The sequence below is a fragment of the Malaya genurostris genome, chromosome 1 (genome assembly GCF_030247185.1).
Source record: "Malaya genurostris strain Urasoe2022 chromosome 1, Malgen_1.1, whole genome shotgun sequence".
In the NCBI taxonomy this organism is placed as follows: domain Eukaryota; kingdom Metazoa; phylum Arthropoda; class Insecta; order Diptera; family Culicidae; genus Malaya; species Malaya genurostris.
In genome coordinates this window covers 139,622,442-139,639,523 of record NC_080570.1, presented here as the reverse complement: position 1 = coordinate 139,639,523, position 17,082 = coordinate 139,622,442, and the positions used below count along the sequence as shown (strand labels likewise).

The 17,082-nt window shown below is 36.4% G+C and overlaps 1 protein-coding gene across 2 annotated transcripts in view; it reads left to right on the top strand.

Moving 5' to 3' along the window:
• Positions 1-585: 585 nt before the first annotated feature.
• Positions 586-17,082, top strand: part of LOC131425921 (octopamine receptor Oamb) — a 348,159-nt gene continuing 331,662 nt past the window's right edge. The window contains exon 1 of one of the 2 annotated variants that reach the window (XR_009229046.1): positions 586-1,822. The gene's annotated coding sequence lies outside the window, so the exon portion shown is untranslated. The remainder of the gene's footprint in view (positions 1,823-17,082) is intronic. The other variant, XM_058588225.1, reaches the window with a different exon arrangement.

Sequence of the window (17,082 nt, the reverse complement as noted above, 5' to 3'; positions counted from 1 at the left end):
AGTGACAGTTTCTCTTTGTTTACTTTCTCTTCTATTAATTACCAAGCGGTTTCCACGTTTATCACTTAAATCTTTGCATAGAATGATGCTCGAAACGTTCGACTTCCAAACAGAACTGTGAAATCCAAGAAAACCTTTTTAGATCACATCACAATAATCGAAAGAGAGAGTGAACAAAGAGAAACTGTCATTTGCTGTTACGGCCTTCTGGAAAATCAACCGAGAATTGTCTTAAAATGAACATCACGTTGAAATAGTCTTGTCACTCTAGAAATTAGATTTTTTTTTCATCCGATGCTATCACTCTCATTCTCTCACTTGCTCTCTCTCGCGCGCGATAGCCACCTTGCAGCATGTGCCTCAGGTCGGATCGGGTCACTTCGAAACGAGCTGCTCGAATGAAGATTGGCGCGCGGATTTTTGCGCGCCGCCGACGTTCGTTGTGTGCGGAAGGAAGAAAAAAAGACGGTGAGATCGTTCAGGATTGCAGCATGCCATGATGGGTACCACTCGCGTACCGGAGAGTGGTGGTGGAGCACCGGAGTAACTCATCTGTCGTCCGAGTCTCAGTCGCACTCAGTCGTTAGGAAACTCCTCCTGCCCAGTTCGGGGAGCACGGCAGGCAGTTGCCGTTTGTCGTTCGTCTTGTCTGGTCGCGCGGATACCCGGTTCAGGTGTAGAGTTCTTTAGAGTCAGTATCAGTCGAGTCGGGGTGCAGATTGCTCACAGTAACTGTCTAGAAATTCTCTCGTCGTCGATGCAAACCAGGAGGAACAAGGAAAAGCTTCAGACAGACAGCCCGAACGCGGTGGTGGTGAACAGTTCTCATCGGTTGGGCACACGAGTGTTTGGTTGAGTGGTTTGAAAAAGGATCCTCCACTGTTTGATGCATGGGTCGGAAAGGAATCCGTTCCCTTCGCGGCAAAAGTTGTGCAAGCCGTGGGAAAAACTGCTGTGCCGTGCCCGGGGTTTCCTTCGGTCGTCGGCGCGTAGTTGAAGTGCAATCCGCTGAAGTATAAACGACTTTGTTTTGGACTATTTCCGGAGTAGCCAAACAAATTAAGCGGGGGAAAAATAGAACAAAAAAAAAACCGACTCATTAAGGCCAACCGTGAGTGAAAGCAAAACCATTTTCGACAAACAAGTGCTAAAATAAGCGTGAAATGGATTTACCCTCGAGAGCCAACCACATCCCGCGTTGCTACCGCTGCCGCAACGCTGGCGCGGAAATTCGATAGTGTATTGTTGAAGTGTGTATTTAATTCTATTTAAAGTTACGACTCGTCAACGGAAGAAACGGTGGGCGAGCGGACGAGCTCAACGGGCACTAAAGGCTAAGGTCGGAAGAATAAGGGCAAAAATAAAACTGTCAGCCAGGTTAGTTGTTGTGCAACGAGTGCATCGAGTATAGGCATTCTAATACTTAGTAGTATATCCAAATGGAGCTGATAAAATTGCCATAAAAAGTTTCTGCGGTGATTCCGGTGTTTGTTCGGGCAAGCGAGCGAGCGAGCGCGGGTGGTGTGTGACATAGCGGGTTTTTGGACGATGCCACCAAGCCAAGTGCGGCAGAATACGGAGTAGGAAAGTTTCCCGTCAAGTGCATATCCGGTTAGTGCCAAAAGTGATTCTGAGTGAGTTTTCTTGAAGTTTTGTGCGGTGCACAGCGAGATGGGACAACCGGTTCGCTAGCGGTAGCGCGGGAAGCAAATTTGATCTGAAACCTGAACCGTGTATAACGAAACGGCAGAACTCGAGCCCGGAACAATCAGGCGCACGCCGCAAAAGCCACGCGCAGATGGGATCAACCGTAACATGACAGGTATTGTTCGTCTCCGAGTGCTTTTGTCTTTGGTTGCGCTTTTGCCGCGTTTGATTGTTAGTATCTATCTCTGGTCCTTTGCGATACCACACGGCTCCCCTTCTCTCTTCCTGTGCCTGGGGGGGTAATCTAGCAGGTAATTGAAAACTTAACGCGTATCGTTTACTGTATTGTGTTGAAACCATTGAGGAAACAATAGCTGGTAATTAGATTCAAGCTTAGTTTTAGATCTTAGCCCTAGCTTTAGTGGATCCTGAGGTTGATTTTTTTCCTTTTGTGGAAATACGAACTTGTTTTTGCTGTTTCCTGTGCTATTGAAAATCTCTGGTTCTGTAATCTGGTCCGGATAAATTTTTATGGAAGGTAAACTGTTCCGTTATTGTTGTAAAAGATGTCGGAACTGCCCTTGGATCCGAAAGACAAATGATCAATCCGTTTCAAAGTTGAACCAAAATCAAAATTTTACTGTGAAAGACCGAGGTCCGAGTAATGAACTCTTACTCGACTGCTCGTTTTTTGAATGGTCGATCAACCCGATTGACAGTGACAGTTATAAACGTCATTTAGTTCTTTTTATGAATAAATTTATGGTAAAATCAGGCGACCTAGGCCAGTTTATTACACTTTAGCTAGAGAAATGAAGAATGCAAACCACTTCAATAAAATATGAAAATCACACATGAAGTAAAACAAAGCATGCCGTATTTTTAGGAGTGATGACTCGATATTACATCATTCAACATATAAATCTGATTTTACTGACTGCTTTGATGTCAAATCAAGTAAAATTAGCTCGTTCGAAAGTACATGTTTTGCTTGTAAATTTAAATCATTTGCGACGTTTCCACACGGAACGATCGAAATTAGCTCTGCGCCTAATTCGTGTTACTGTTTTTGAATTAGTTGATTTTAACAACAAAATTTCCAAATTGACAACTAATTTTGTTATCAAAATCAGAAAATTTGTTTCTATTTTTCTATCACCATCATTACTGAAGGTTAGTACAAAGAGAACAAAAATGAAATTGATTTTGCGAAGTCGACTGAAGAGAACAGCTTTATAGAAGAAATTTTTTTTAAATGAAGTTTATGTTTCGTTTATGCCTTTTTCTTTAATACAACATCGTATTTATACCTGCCAATATAGACAAAACAAGCGCGACTGAAAAATTTATTTCGGTAGTAGGGTCCCTTCTAGTGGCTAGTAGTCATTACGGTGTTAACGTTTTTTCAGTGCGCCATTTAGCTGCAAATTGCAGAAGCAAATTCAACCATTTATGTTGGTTGAAAACAACGTTTTATTTCTCTAATTCAACTAAAAAATTAGTTTAATGGAAATGAAGTGTGCCTTAGCTAAGAAATGACAGCACGTTTAATTGGTGAATTCAACTAAAAAAATAGCCATTTCAACAAATATTTTATTATTATTAAGGAAATGAGAATTAAAAAATCTAAATTAGCAAATGTAAGATTTTTTTAGTTGTCTCAAAAAATAACTAACTAAAATCAGAAAATCAACCAATTTTTTCTCCAAAATGCTCATTTCGGTCTTTCCGTGCACTGACAAAGCGGTTAGATCTTATTGGGCGTGGAGCGTTTGTTGAACGACTTACTAAACTAAATACTCGTTCAGTTATTTGTTGTTTTCTGTCTCATACAAATAGTGTGAAAATTGAGAGTTTTCTTCATATAAAAAGAAAATATGTTGTTTTTCTACGCGAGGTCGAAGTATTGTACAGGTATGTAGTGTTAATAAAAAAATAAAGCTTGCTTCAGATAGAGTTGGAACAAAGACAATTGCCTGTATTTCAGTTATTTATTATTGAATTCAAGATTTTTTTCTATACAAATGTAGCGTTTTCTTCATACTTTTTAGAAAAAATACGGATAAATTATTAGTCATCTGATTGATTTCTTTGACAACGTTTCCCTTTGCCTTGAGTCTCCTCTTTATGATTGCCCAGTATTTCTCAATAGGGCGGAACTGGGGGCAGTTGGGTGGGTTATTGTTTTTCGGAACAAACTGGACCCCTTTCTCTGCATACCATTCTTGAACGACTTTTCTGTAATGACAGCTTGTCAAATCTGGCCAAACCATTACGGGATGGTCGTGGGATCGAATGAACGGCAAAATTCGTTTTTGGAGACACTCTTTTTGGTATAGTCCGATGCTATTGTCTTATTTGTAACGAAAACTTTTCGTTGCCACAGTTGCAAATGCCCTGCCAAACCATAAATTTTCTTGCAAATTTGTCGGCAAAAACCAATTTAAATTTGGCTGGAACATCCCTCCGAGCCGTTGCCAAGTAAAATTTTTGACCAGGGATTTGCCCGAAGTCAGCCTTGACATAGGTTTCATCGTCCATCAGAAGACACCCGTCGAACTTAGTCAGCACCTGGTCATATAGTTTTCGAGCACGAATTTTGACTACACTATTCTGTTCTATGGTTCGATTTGGCTGTTTGCTAGCTCGATACGACTTGATTCCTTCCCGGAGTCGAGTTCTCCCCACGGTACTATGGGCAGCACCGATTTTCTGGTCAAATCACGGTCCGACAGATTAGGATTCCTCTTAATCGTCTTCAAAATCTTACCACGCAGTTTCCGGTCGATAGTTCTACTCCGACGTTTGCCTTATACCGTTTGATAACGCGCCATACGGTATTTCTGGGCAATTTCAGCTATTTAGCTAGCCTAGATGCAGACCACAATGGATTTTCCAAATGACTGTGCACAATTTTTTCCCTTCCTTCGGCTTCCATGTTAATTGTTTACAAAGTACAGTCGATTTGCAGAATGCCAAAAATCATACGTGAAGCTGACAAAATTCCCGACACGTGGGCACCAAGAACTTCCAAATCCGTCCACCAGGAGCGCCACAACATGAGCAAAAGTTTGTTCCAATTCTAAATGAAGCAAACTTCAGGTAATTCTAATCATTCAAAATTCTCAAGTAAAGCTAGTCCAACGGGGCTCCAACTCTTCATATTGAAAATGGCTCAACAATGACTGTCTGCCGAGGTTATTGAACGAAAAAAATGGCGCTCGGTTCGATGGTCTGTTTCAAAATCGGCAAACGAAAGTCCCGAATCGGCATCCCGTCGGTCGATTTATTGGACATTTATCGGACCAACGGTTCAACGTATTGGATCAGCGGATTTTTTTTTTCTTTTTCTTAGAGGGGTTTTATGTGTACACTGATAAAAATTGACATCTTGGACCGAAGTGTTTTCTATTGAAGAATCCAACCAACTCTCTTGCGATCGCTGCGCTGCTAGAGTGGCGAGCTTTGAACTAAGCGATGGTGATAATTTTCAGATTTTGCTTGAAGATTCTAACTAAATGCTGGGTTCGAATTTTATGAATCGAATACTAACATAAAAAACGTGTGAAAATTTGGTAAAATAATCGATCGTATGTTCAGTAACTTTCCGTGGTATGTTTGATTGATATTTATGGAGAAATCGTAACATGAAATACCAAATTTGAAGAAGTGAGGTTGGATACTGTTTTCATATCTGGGATATTTTTTGTTTTTTGGGTTGGATTTTGAGATTAATTGATAAATTATGATCAAAAGTTTTATGACTAGTCTATTTACTCATGTTTTACCATCTAAATCAAATCTGTATGTGAACTGAAAATTTCAAATTTCATCCGAGATTGTCAAGAGTATAGGACAATTTGAAATCATATGTTTGATGACAACACGTGGATAATCGTTTCTCTTACCCATATTTGTAAGGTTTTGCCATCTGCATTCTTTCAAACTTAAGTAAATTGAAAAATTCGTCAAAAATGTTTCTAACATATGGGATATGTCAAAACAATCACCATAACGCTATCTCGTGGTGACCACGCTGGTTGGATTGTTCAATTTAATTTCGTCGCATTTGTCCCGACACTTAAATTGCAAATGTAAGTTTCTTCAAATCTTATTCTAATGAGATCATATTAAATTCTATTGGTAATACACATAAATCCCTCCCACCAAACAGCAGATAAATTAAAAGTGTTTAACATTTAGTATTCAATTCGAATTGTCATACAAGTGTAAATGAACTGATGAAAAATTTTAGATTTTAACACATCTATACTTAATTCTCAGACTTTAGAATTTAGATTTTCATATGAGATGCAGGGGAATTGGAATTTAAAATGTCATCATTCAGATATTGGGCTCATAAAAAACTGGTGAATATAGTTTATAAAGTCTTTTCGTTGTCACCGAATTACACAATTTTCTTGAAAAAAATTGGACGGTTTTGTTTAGCAATCTATAACTCCGTTAGCTGAAAACACAAGCATTTTTGGAGTCATGCAAAGAAAATTCTGGTAAATTCTTGAAAGGTTCATATGACGCTTTCTTTTTCTTTGTGTTCTCCTTCAAGTTCAACTATCAACTGATAGCTCGTGTTTTTATGTTTAGTTTCATACATCGTGAAAAAGAAAGAGTGAATCTGTCACTTGCTGGTATGCTGTTTCGAAAAGGCACCGATCATTTAATGAATATACTTACTGTGTTGACATTCTAAGACATGTGATAGAAAACCTGATTCAGTCACTTCCATGAAGATTTTTGCAGCAATTTTATTCTGAACTTTTTTATTATATGCTTGACATTTAGCCCCGCCGCAATAGTCGGAGAATATAAGAATTATTGAAAAAACATATATACACCAATACAGCGATACATCAAAATGACATGTTATAACATTGATCTATGTCATAAAGCTACACACTTTAGTCCTATGTAGAATGAAGATTAAAATGTGCTGAGATATGATTGAGCCATTTGACGACACACTCAACATTTATGCACTAAACTTTTGAAACACGAAGCGTACTTGATATCCCTTAAAAATAAAACGTTCAACGGTGGTCCTTCATTGGTCCAATACGTTGGATCATTGGTCCAATGAAAGTCCAATCAATCGTTCAACGGGAGGCCAACACGTCCGTTTGCCGATTTTGAAGCATACCGTTGAACCGAATGCCATTTTTTTCGTTCAACAAACCCGGCATACAGAGGTCCATTGTTGAGCCATTTTTAATATGAGGAGTTGGAGCCCCGTTGGACTAGTTTTACTGGACAATTTGCGAAGTTTTTTCCACTTATTTTTTTAAACTAACAATACATATCTGTACAATACTTCTACTTCACGTAGAATAACAACAAATTTTCTTTCTATATGAAGGTAACACATAATTTTCACACTATTTTTGCAAGAGAAAAAACAACAACAAACCGTTCAATAAGCGCTCAACGACCAACAAAATAGAACCGCCTGCTGAGAGGGATCTTAGTGAATCTAGAACTTGAAATGTAACATACACTGCTAAAAATAAACACTTTTCTCAAAAGTATTTCTCTACATGAATTTCATGTTTCTAGTCGTACTAAACAATCAAGCACGCTCCACTTGTTTTTCAAAAGTTTAACGAATAAATATGAAGTTTGTCGTCACATGACAAAGGCCAGTATTTGAATCTTAAGTGTGGACATGCTGATATTGAATGCTTTGAACATAAGACTAAAGTGTGTAACTTTATGAATTAGATCAATGTGTCCGTTTGAAGTGTCGCCGTACTGATGTTTATATGTTTTCTGAATAATCTTTATATTGTCTGACAATTGCGGCAATATTTAATACAAAACATATGAATGAGAAATCCAAAATGACTGCAAGAGACTTCTGGCAACTGATTGCTATTGATGTTTCGTTTAGTTTTTGCTGGGAAAATAATGAACATGTTCGTGTGTCCGTCAAAACAGTAGGGAAATAAGGTAAACTTGCTTGTTGTTCTATTTCTATTTTGATAACTCATACGATGTGTTTGTGTTTCTAGGCAATGGAATTGTGGATCGTCAAACAACATCATACTGTACGGCAAAGATGTGCATATTTTAAGAGTCGAGTCATATGCGGTGAAATTAAGTGTACACTGAAAATCATTTCTACCTATTTTTTGAGGAGAAATCACTCATTGTCGAGCTCTTCTATAAGCTACCCAAAATTAGGTCAGAATCTACTCAAACTTTGAGTTGATGGGTAAAAATGGGTAGCGTGCTTTATTATGGTATAACATTTGTACTAAACTTACAGTTACCTAAATTTTGAGGTCATCACTCGTTACCCAAAATTGGGGAGATGCACTTTAGTTGATTTTGGGTAGGTTTTGACCCAAAATTAGGTAGCGGCTGGTAAGAGTGTAAAGCACTTCAGCCCAACGTGTCGATTTTTATCAGTGTATTTCTAGAAGCACATTTTCAAAAAGTGTCGATTTCTAGCAGTGTATGTATCGAGACGTTCTTTTTTACTTAATTTTGAGTTCGTTTGGATCTTTTCTCTCATTCGTTCCTTCAATTGTTGTCAAAATACAAAGTGCAAAACCACCCAACAGCGAAAGTGTAAAGTGACGTCTCTAGTCGGTATCGTTTGGCAAATTATCATCAATAGGTTACCTCCAGAACAACGTTTCCAAATCATAGGAATTTATTTTCAAAATCAGTGTTCAATTAAAACTGTTTAAAGCGTAAAATCGACGACACGACCAGGCAGGCACTTCGAAGAAAAATCGGAATAAAAAGTGTTCGTGAGCGATTTAACGATAGTTACCACAAATATACACTGAAAATCATTTCTACCTATTTTTTGAGAAGAAATCACTCATTGTCGAGCTCTACTCAAACTTTGAGTTAATCGGTAATAATGAGTAGCGTGCTTTGTTATGGCATAACACTTGTACTAAACTTACATTTACCTAAATTTTGAGGTCATCACTCGTTACCCAAAATTGGGGAGATGCACTTTAGTTGATTTTGGGTAGATTTTGACCCAAAATTAGGTAGCGGCTGGTAAGAGTGTAGTGACCCGTTGATATAATATATAATTTTCTTGAGCATCACTGTTTAAGTTGCTACGAACTTGTTACCAAGGAACACTGGAAGCTTAAATAAACAAACAAACTGAAAAAATGATCTGCGTTCGGAAATTGCTCTGCTTGGAGTAAATTGAAAATATGTTCTATTTTTCCAATTAGGACTTACTATTTTTTAACCTTGCATATCTCTGCATAAGTGAAGATAAACTAAAGATGTAGATAACATTACAAACAGTTCCTGAAAGCTTCCAGCTCCTTCAACTTTGGTAAGATACCTTGCAGATATTATTATAATTTGTGATACGAGTATCCATTTTCCAGAACTGCTGGTCCTCGAATCATTCTGACCACAGCTCAATATTCAATTCGATTATTATTCGAAGAAATGAAATTTGAACAAAAATACTCGTATTCTGAAAATTTGCATAGTTCCTACTGCACAATGACCGAAGCCAAAAATGCAATTGAATCGTAAAAGTGACGCAACTGAAAAAACGCGTTTTTTCTATCTGCTCTGTTTTTCGATTTCTTAAAATCCGTTAGCAGGGTAAATTTTAAAATAAAGGTTAAAGATTTCAATAGAAAACTATGTATTCTGATGTATCGGTTTATTGAATGATTGTAGTGGAAATTTAGCGAAGAGTCACCCTGAAAGGACTTCCGCAAAAGCACTAATGTGGATCTTTTTGCAAGCGTGCAAAGTACAGAAAATATGAAACGAGTAGAGCAAACCCTCCAACGGCAAAATGAGCTTTCAGTTATTTCTCGAAATCTATGATTATTTAAATTTCATACTTCTCCAGAGTCAGCTAAATATCTTTCGGAGTTAAATGCTATTTATGAATCAAAACACAACTGTGAGTGACAATTTTTTGTTCCTCTGAGTATGATATCTTCTTGTTTCTTTTTCATTTCACTGCATAAAATCAAATGCACTTGAATCAAATGTTTATATTTCTCCATATTAACAAATTCCAAAAAACAAAACAAAAATTCATCGTTAAATGGAACCAAATGCGTAACCAAGGTTATGGTAACGGTTTTTCGACAAACAACATTTTATCGACTTGTGTTGCCAGTTGCGAACATTTTTCAAATGATATCATTTTGACATTTCGAGTTACTGAGGGTCAGTCGCAGGTCGTGTCGTCGGCAAAATTCTCTTCGACGCATTTTTGGTTGAATGGATACGTCAACGTGCAAAATTGCCTTAAAGATATTCCTCTCGCCATTCAAGAATTACCAATGCATCCAGATAAATGTATTGTTTGTTTGTCATTGCTGAAGTACGACCACAGACTAACAGACATGACAGTATGAGTAAATTCTTATAAAAATAATTTTTCGTGATGCACTAGTTCCACCTATATTGTACTGCGCGAACTATTTACTATCGGTACACCCCTTGTGTTACGTAAAAGTTTTTTTACTAGTTGGTTTCCCCTCGTTTGTCAACACCGATCAGCTGCTTGCAGGGATGCCTGATTTCATCAAAATTTTTGAAAATGAATCGTCACAATAAATCATTGGATTACGTTGATAATATATTTAACTTTTTCGCGATGTTTGAAGGTAACCATTTATTTGACTCAACGTTGTTCATCTAGACTATTTTTTATTGTTTTGGTAGTTTTCACCCGAAATTAAGTGGCAGCAGACCTGAAGCAAGTGAATATTGTAACAAAACGGGTTCGATTTTGTATTGCGTTGGAGGATGAAAAGTAGGCATAATTCTGTATATAGTTTTGGATATATGTATTAAATCTGTATCCAGTATGAAATTTGCATGGACGTATACAAAACAATACATTACAGGTAATTTTGTTTAATTGGCAACTCTGTTGGTAAATGAAAAAAATAAACACAGTCTAGATGACAGACAGGATGTTTTTGATAGGGTAACGTGGCGCCATCATGACACATGTGAGCACTGTCCCAAATAAAGGAATATTCGAAATGACCGTTAAAATGATTGAAGAATCTAATTTGAGTGTCCTGTCTGTTAGTCTGTGGTACGACCTTCCAGAATGACCTTTGTGAAAAATAGTCGTGACGGCCAAATGCCCGAAATCATATTTAAATGTTATGTGCTAAGAAGTTTTCCACCAAATAAAGAATAATTGGAAATGTTTTATTTTATGTTATTTATTAACTATTTTAAATTACCTGTCTCGTTTACAACTATTATAAAAGGTTGGTGCTCAACAAATCGAATTTAATTTTAAACCTTAAAAATTGGAGTTTACTTTTGTCGGCTTACGAAAAACCTTAACAACCATTATGGGTGGAAACAAGCTGTTGAAACTCGAGTTTCCATAAACAAATGCGATGCAATGGTGCTACTGAAGTATTCAAATCCGCGTAATGCCATGCCATTTTCTTCTAGCCCGAACGAAAACAATCATAACAGTAGCAGAAGTAGCATCACCACCACCACCATCTGCACGCTTACTTTGATTTGGACTAATTTGGTAGTGAGCTACTCTGACGAATGGAAAGCCACCGTTCTGACAGCCGGTGTGAGGGCAACATCGTTCTACTATACCCAGTCTAGTGGTGAAAATTAATCCAATTGTGTAATTAGAATAAATCAACACACGCAACGGGTAAAAGTTCGGGCCCAAGGTTGTCATCGGTGTGTATCGGTCAAATATTGTAATTGTCGGCAAAAGAAAAAAAAAACAATACGAATCGAATCGCGGCTTGCTTAGATCACCGTTCATAGCTGCCAGAACCCTCTCTTTGTCCCCGCGAAAACAATGAACGAAGCTTCGGTGGCATCCGCGTACAGTTTTCGTGCCAAATAGATGGCTTTATTTTTATCAGAAGCAAGTACACAGCAAAAGACACGTTCCTAACCCTCGACTTGAAGCATCCATCAATCGATCTCTGACAGTTGCTGCAGGTGTTTCATGGTTCGGTTGCATGTCTCTGCTCACGTGACGTTTGTGGCTTTGTTTTGTTGTTTACCAGCTTCGCGATCGCGGTTAACCCTTCGATGGTCAGTGCCAGTGCCTGCCATTAGTTTTGTTCTCTAGTCGGCATTCGGGACGTTTTTTGTACGGCTGTACGGCCTTGTTTATTTTCGTGCTAAATCACTTTTCGATGGATTGTTTATTTTGAAAGTTTATCAAAATAGGTTTACGTTGGTTCCATATAGATCCAGCGTTGAACAATTTATTGGATTTCTCAGAATAGGTTGGACCGATTTTCATAAACATTTATATGAAAATTATTATGTTCCCATAAGTTGATGCAGAATTGTATCCAGATCCAGTTTTCGGTTCTGGACAAGAAGGATGAAGTGTGTATGAAATTGCAATTAAACTCGTAAATGTTTTTCTTAATTTGACCCAAAATTGTTTCAATTTAGAGGTTATACTAGTTGTTGGCTAAACGAATCGATTTCAGCTATTCCGGCTCCCAGTTCCCGCTTTCGGAAGTACCGGAAACAGTAGTGATCATAAACTCAAAAACGGGATTCCCTTCATTTTTTCAGAGACGGCTGTGTAAATTTTCACAAACTTGGACTTAAGTGAACCTAATTTCAGGTTTAGGACTTTGTTTCAAAATTCAGTTTCAGATTACAGGATCAGAAATTGAAACTTTGACTCTAGCACTGGTTCCTTGACTAGAATTTGGAAGTGATTTTAGCACAGACTAACAGACAGGACACTCAAATTAGATTCTTCAATCATTTTAACGGTCATTTCGAATATTCCTTTATTTGGGACAGTACTCACATGTGTCATGATAGCGCCACGTTACCCTATCAAAAACATCCTGTCTGTCAACTAGACTGTGTTTATTTTTTTCATTTACCAACAGAGTTGCCAATTATACAGAATTACCTGTAATGTATTCTTTTGTATACGTCCATGCGAATTTCATACAGGATACAGATTTAATACAAAACTATATACATAATTGTGCTTACTTCTCATCCTCCAACGCAATACAAAATCGAACTCGTTTTGTTACAATATTTACTTGCTTCTGGTCTGCCGCCACTTAATTTCGGGTGAAGACTACCAACACAATAAAAAATAATCTAGATGAACAACGCTGAGTCAAATAAATGGTTACCTTCCAATAATTTATTGTGACTATTCATTTTCAAATATTTGGATGAAATCAGGCATCCCTGCAAGCAGCTGATCGGTGTTGACAAACGAGGGGAAACCAACTAGTGAAAAAACTTGTACATAACACAAGGGATGTACAGATAGTAAATAGTTCGCGCAGTAAAATATAGGTGGAACTAGTGCATCACGAAAAATTATTTTTATAAGAATTTACTCATACTGTCATGTCTGTTAGTCTGTGATTTTAGTTCCTTATTTTGTATTTGGAATTCAAATCCAGAATTTAATTGATTTAGGATTTTAACTGCTCAATTATGAAACAAAATTCAGGTTATAAATTTTAGATCGAGAATTCGGAACTAAATAAAAGATCTGAACTTGAATCTTGGAACTGTCTTTTGAACCAGAATTTAGTAAAATTGAGTTCTGAAATTGAACTCATGAGTTAAATTATGATACGGAATTTATGAACTAAATTCTGGTTCAGATCTGTCATTTGGTTCTGAATTCTCGATCTAAAATTTATATCCTGAATTTTGTTTCAGAATTCAAAAGTTAAAATCCTAAATCAACTAAATTCTGGATTTAAATTCCAAATACAACTACAACTAAAATCACTTCCAAATTCTAGTCAAGGCACTAGTTCCAGAGTCATAGTTTCAATTTCTGAACCTGTAATCTGAAACTGAACGCTTTTTTTTTTCAAATTTTGAACCTGAGTAAAGGAACCGAATTAAATACTGTCTTTTGAACCAGAATTTAGTTCCAAATTCCGTTTCATAATTTAACTCATGAGTTCAATTTCAAAACCTAATTTCTATATTCAGTTTCAGAATTTCGAACCTGAATGCTAGAACTAAATTCGGAGCTACACAGATTAAAATATTTTGTGAATTTACATTTATTTTCATGCACATATTTGGAGCAGGTAATTGAATGGAATGTTACATTACCAAACTAAGCGGTTTGTAAATATACAGCCTTGTTCGATGAAAAAGTAAATGCATTTCAATGTAATTTTACATCAACCATGGTTTTAAATCAGATTTTCGTTTCAACTGATGTCTGTTTAATAGTACGATTGGTTTACATGTCGTGTAAGTTTCATCTTTTCTTTCTGTGTAGATTTTGGGATTTAATTCGGTTCCTTTATTCAGGTTCAAAAATTTTTTTAACAATGCGTTCAGTTTAAGTCTACACCAGCCGCTACAAGACAGAATGTAAACAATGAATACAGCTGAAAATTTCACCATACATTAGGGACATATGTACCAACACAATAAAAAAATTTTGACCACCGGACTCTCCAGACGCTCGCAATTAAAAAATTCCGGGAACTTTTTGAACAGACCTCGTACAAGCCGTATATTGACACCTAGAGAAAAAATCTTCAATTTTTTCCAAGGTGTGTGTCGAATTTTTAATTCCCATTTCGATGATCTATTGAAATTAGGTCCGGTAGGAGTAAAGGCCGCTCTAATAGAGATTATAGAAGGCCGCTTTGAGTTTCATAAAATAGAACGAGCAGAATCTACTGAAAATACTGAAGAAAAATGCATATTGTTTGAATGTGAAAAATATATAATGGATGTAATGTGTATTACATGCGCATTGAAAATTACAGATAAATATATAAACATGCTTACAGGATGTAAGTTAGCCAATATGAACTGTTGTTTTAAAATTAAAAATGATAATAAGAAAACTCTAAATGAAGCTAAAAAACTCAATATTTATAAATCTACACAATTAATGAGTAGATACTAGTGCATATGAAGTAAATACTAGTACATATTTTTATATGAAATAATAAATAAATAAAAGTATGAGTTTTGATTTTTTATTTTATTCTTTTCATGACCATACAAGTATGAACAATATTTTTACTTTTATGGAGCCACAACAGTCTACTTTGAGATTTTTTTAAAGCAAATTATGGCGTTCAGAAACGGTACAAAAACAATCGAAGTCTAATAGTGTTTGTATGCCGGTATGAAGCAGAGGAGTCAATATTATTTAAATAATCTGTTATTACTTTTCTGATAAGAGTCTGTTATTATTATTTAACCCAGGTAACAAAAATCACTTTGAGCAGAATATTTAGAAATTTTCAATTAAAAATAATGTTCATTCAAGCTAGATTGACGTATTGAGAGTAGATGCTAAGTATTAGAACACTCATTAACAATTTTTACAAAAGATAATTTCTATATTAGAGTTTTTAGGCTCGTGGGATTTTGGTCGAATTCCGGATAAAGAAAAACATTTAATGGTAATAGAAGCAATGAATCTCACACGCTTTTCTTTCCTGATAGCAGACACATATTAATTGTTCTAAAATCAATCCATATTCTTTCACAACAAGAGTAATTTACTTAAATTACTTAAATTTATGCCGACTAAACTTGAAGGATATTTATTGTAAGATGCTTAGTAGACGTTCATCAGCACTAACAAAAGACATCACGGGATCGATATTAACTCTTGATAATGCGTTTTTTAAATCACTCTGTCCAATTCAAACACGATTATCAAAAGTAGGATTACAAATATTGTTTTATTTTGGTTGACCCACTCATTTACAGCTACAACGAAACCTGCTTTTAGTACTTTTTACAGATTCAGCACACATCTTGCTCCTCTATCAAAATGATCCATTTTTTGGGACAGATTATAAAAAAAAGCAAGTTTATGCTGCACATACGGCGTTTATCTCACAAGCACTTTTTTCATCATAATGTGCATCTGATGCAATCTGTCAAATTAATTGTAAAACAAAACATAACCCTTTGACGATCGACATGATCATGCTGAAAAACAAACCAAACGATTTTGATGTAGTAGTTGAAAACATAAACATTGTCACTCACACTCTTTGTTATTGAGTTACTTTCGCGCTCGCTAATGTGACAGTTTTCTCATATGCGTGTATGCATAAGTTTCGATGCGGACTCGTTAGGGGGTGTCATGTTGCAAAAAAGGATGTTGCCAATAATTTGTACGTAAAATCGAAAAGCTGGCTATCTTGGTAATAAGAAGTTTTTGCTATTACTAAGTTCACTGGTTCACGAATAATTTTCGATGGATTGGCATATTGTCACAAAACTAAAATGTAGAGGCGCTGCTGTCAGCTTGGGGCGAAATCAATCTTCAGTTCAGCAACGCCATCGGACGGTGTCACATTCCACATATCATGTCAATTGTATGGGTGCGCAGTGCTGCTATTTTGGCGCGCACGAATTTGACATTTCTCTCCCTTACTTTTGTGTACGAGATTCGATGCGGACTCGCCTGAGGGCGCCATTTTCGCAAAAAATGTTGTTGCCAATGATTTGTTCGGGAAATGTGAGAGCTGGATATCTTGTTAATATGATGTCTTTGCGCTGCTTGTATAGAGATGATACTTTCAGCAAGAGCTGTCAAATCGGTAGGAAAATTTCTAATTACTCCACCTTTTCAACGATTTCTTATAAAAACGGGCAAATTCATTTGAAAATTCATAGTAGAAGTTGAAAAAAAAGTTTTTACTATGAGGTGGTAATGCTGATCTTAGTTCATTGTGCGAAATCTACCGTTTATTCAGAATAGAGCATTAAACTTGGTTTGATACCATTTTTCAAATACCTGGAAATAACAAATAAAGTACCCAAAATAAATAATACTCGATCGCTATACATTCTAGTACTCGAGAAATCAACATTACACTGTTTTCTGTTTAAAAAAATGTTGATCCGAAAAAACCTAACCTTACCCAATTTCACACATTTCTGAAGATTTTTCATGTTTAATCGTAGTTTACACTAAAATAAGTAGTGGTAATAACTTTGAAATCGATTTTCTTCTACTCCGAGTGTACTTTTATTGCTGATGTCTATTTGTACTATTGAATAACCGATAAAAATGTTGCAAATCACTACTGCCGATATGAAAATTTCCGAACGAATCCTCCTTTTCTTGGTTTCAGTTTTCATTGGCAGGCGTCGTTACCGGTAAATCAGCTTTGCGACAATGTGCCAATTGAGCAGTTCAAACTGCTCCTTCACCATTGAACAATTTGACGCAGTGATGCCAGATGTCATTTCATTAGATCGACATTTTCTTCGGAAACTCCAACGATACAAAGCTGGGAATGACAATTTTTTCTAGTCACTCGGTAAACAGTTCCCGTATAAAAAAAAAAACAAATCTCCGTAGGTATCCGCAGAAATATTACAATTTCCGTAGGTTTTATCTAAGCATTCGTACGACGTCTTTAGAACGCGGTAAAAATGTGTGCGATGTTTAATGAT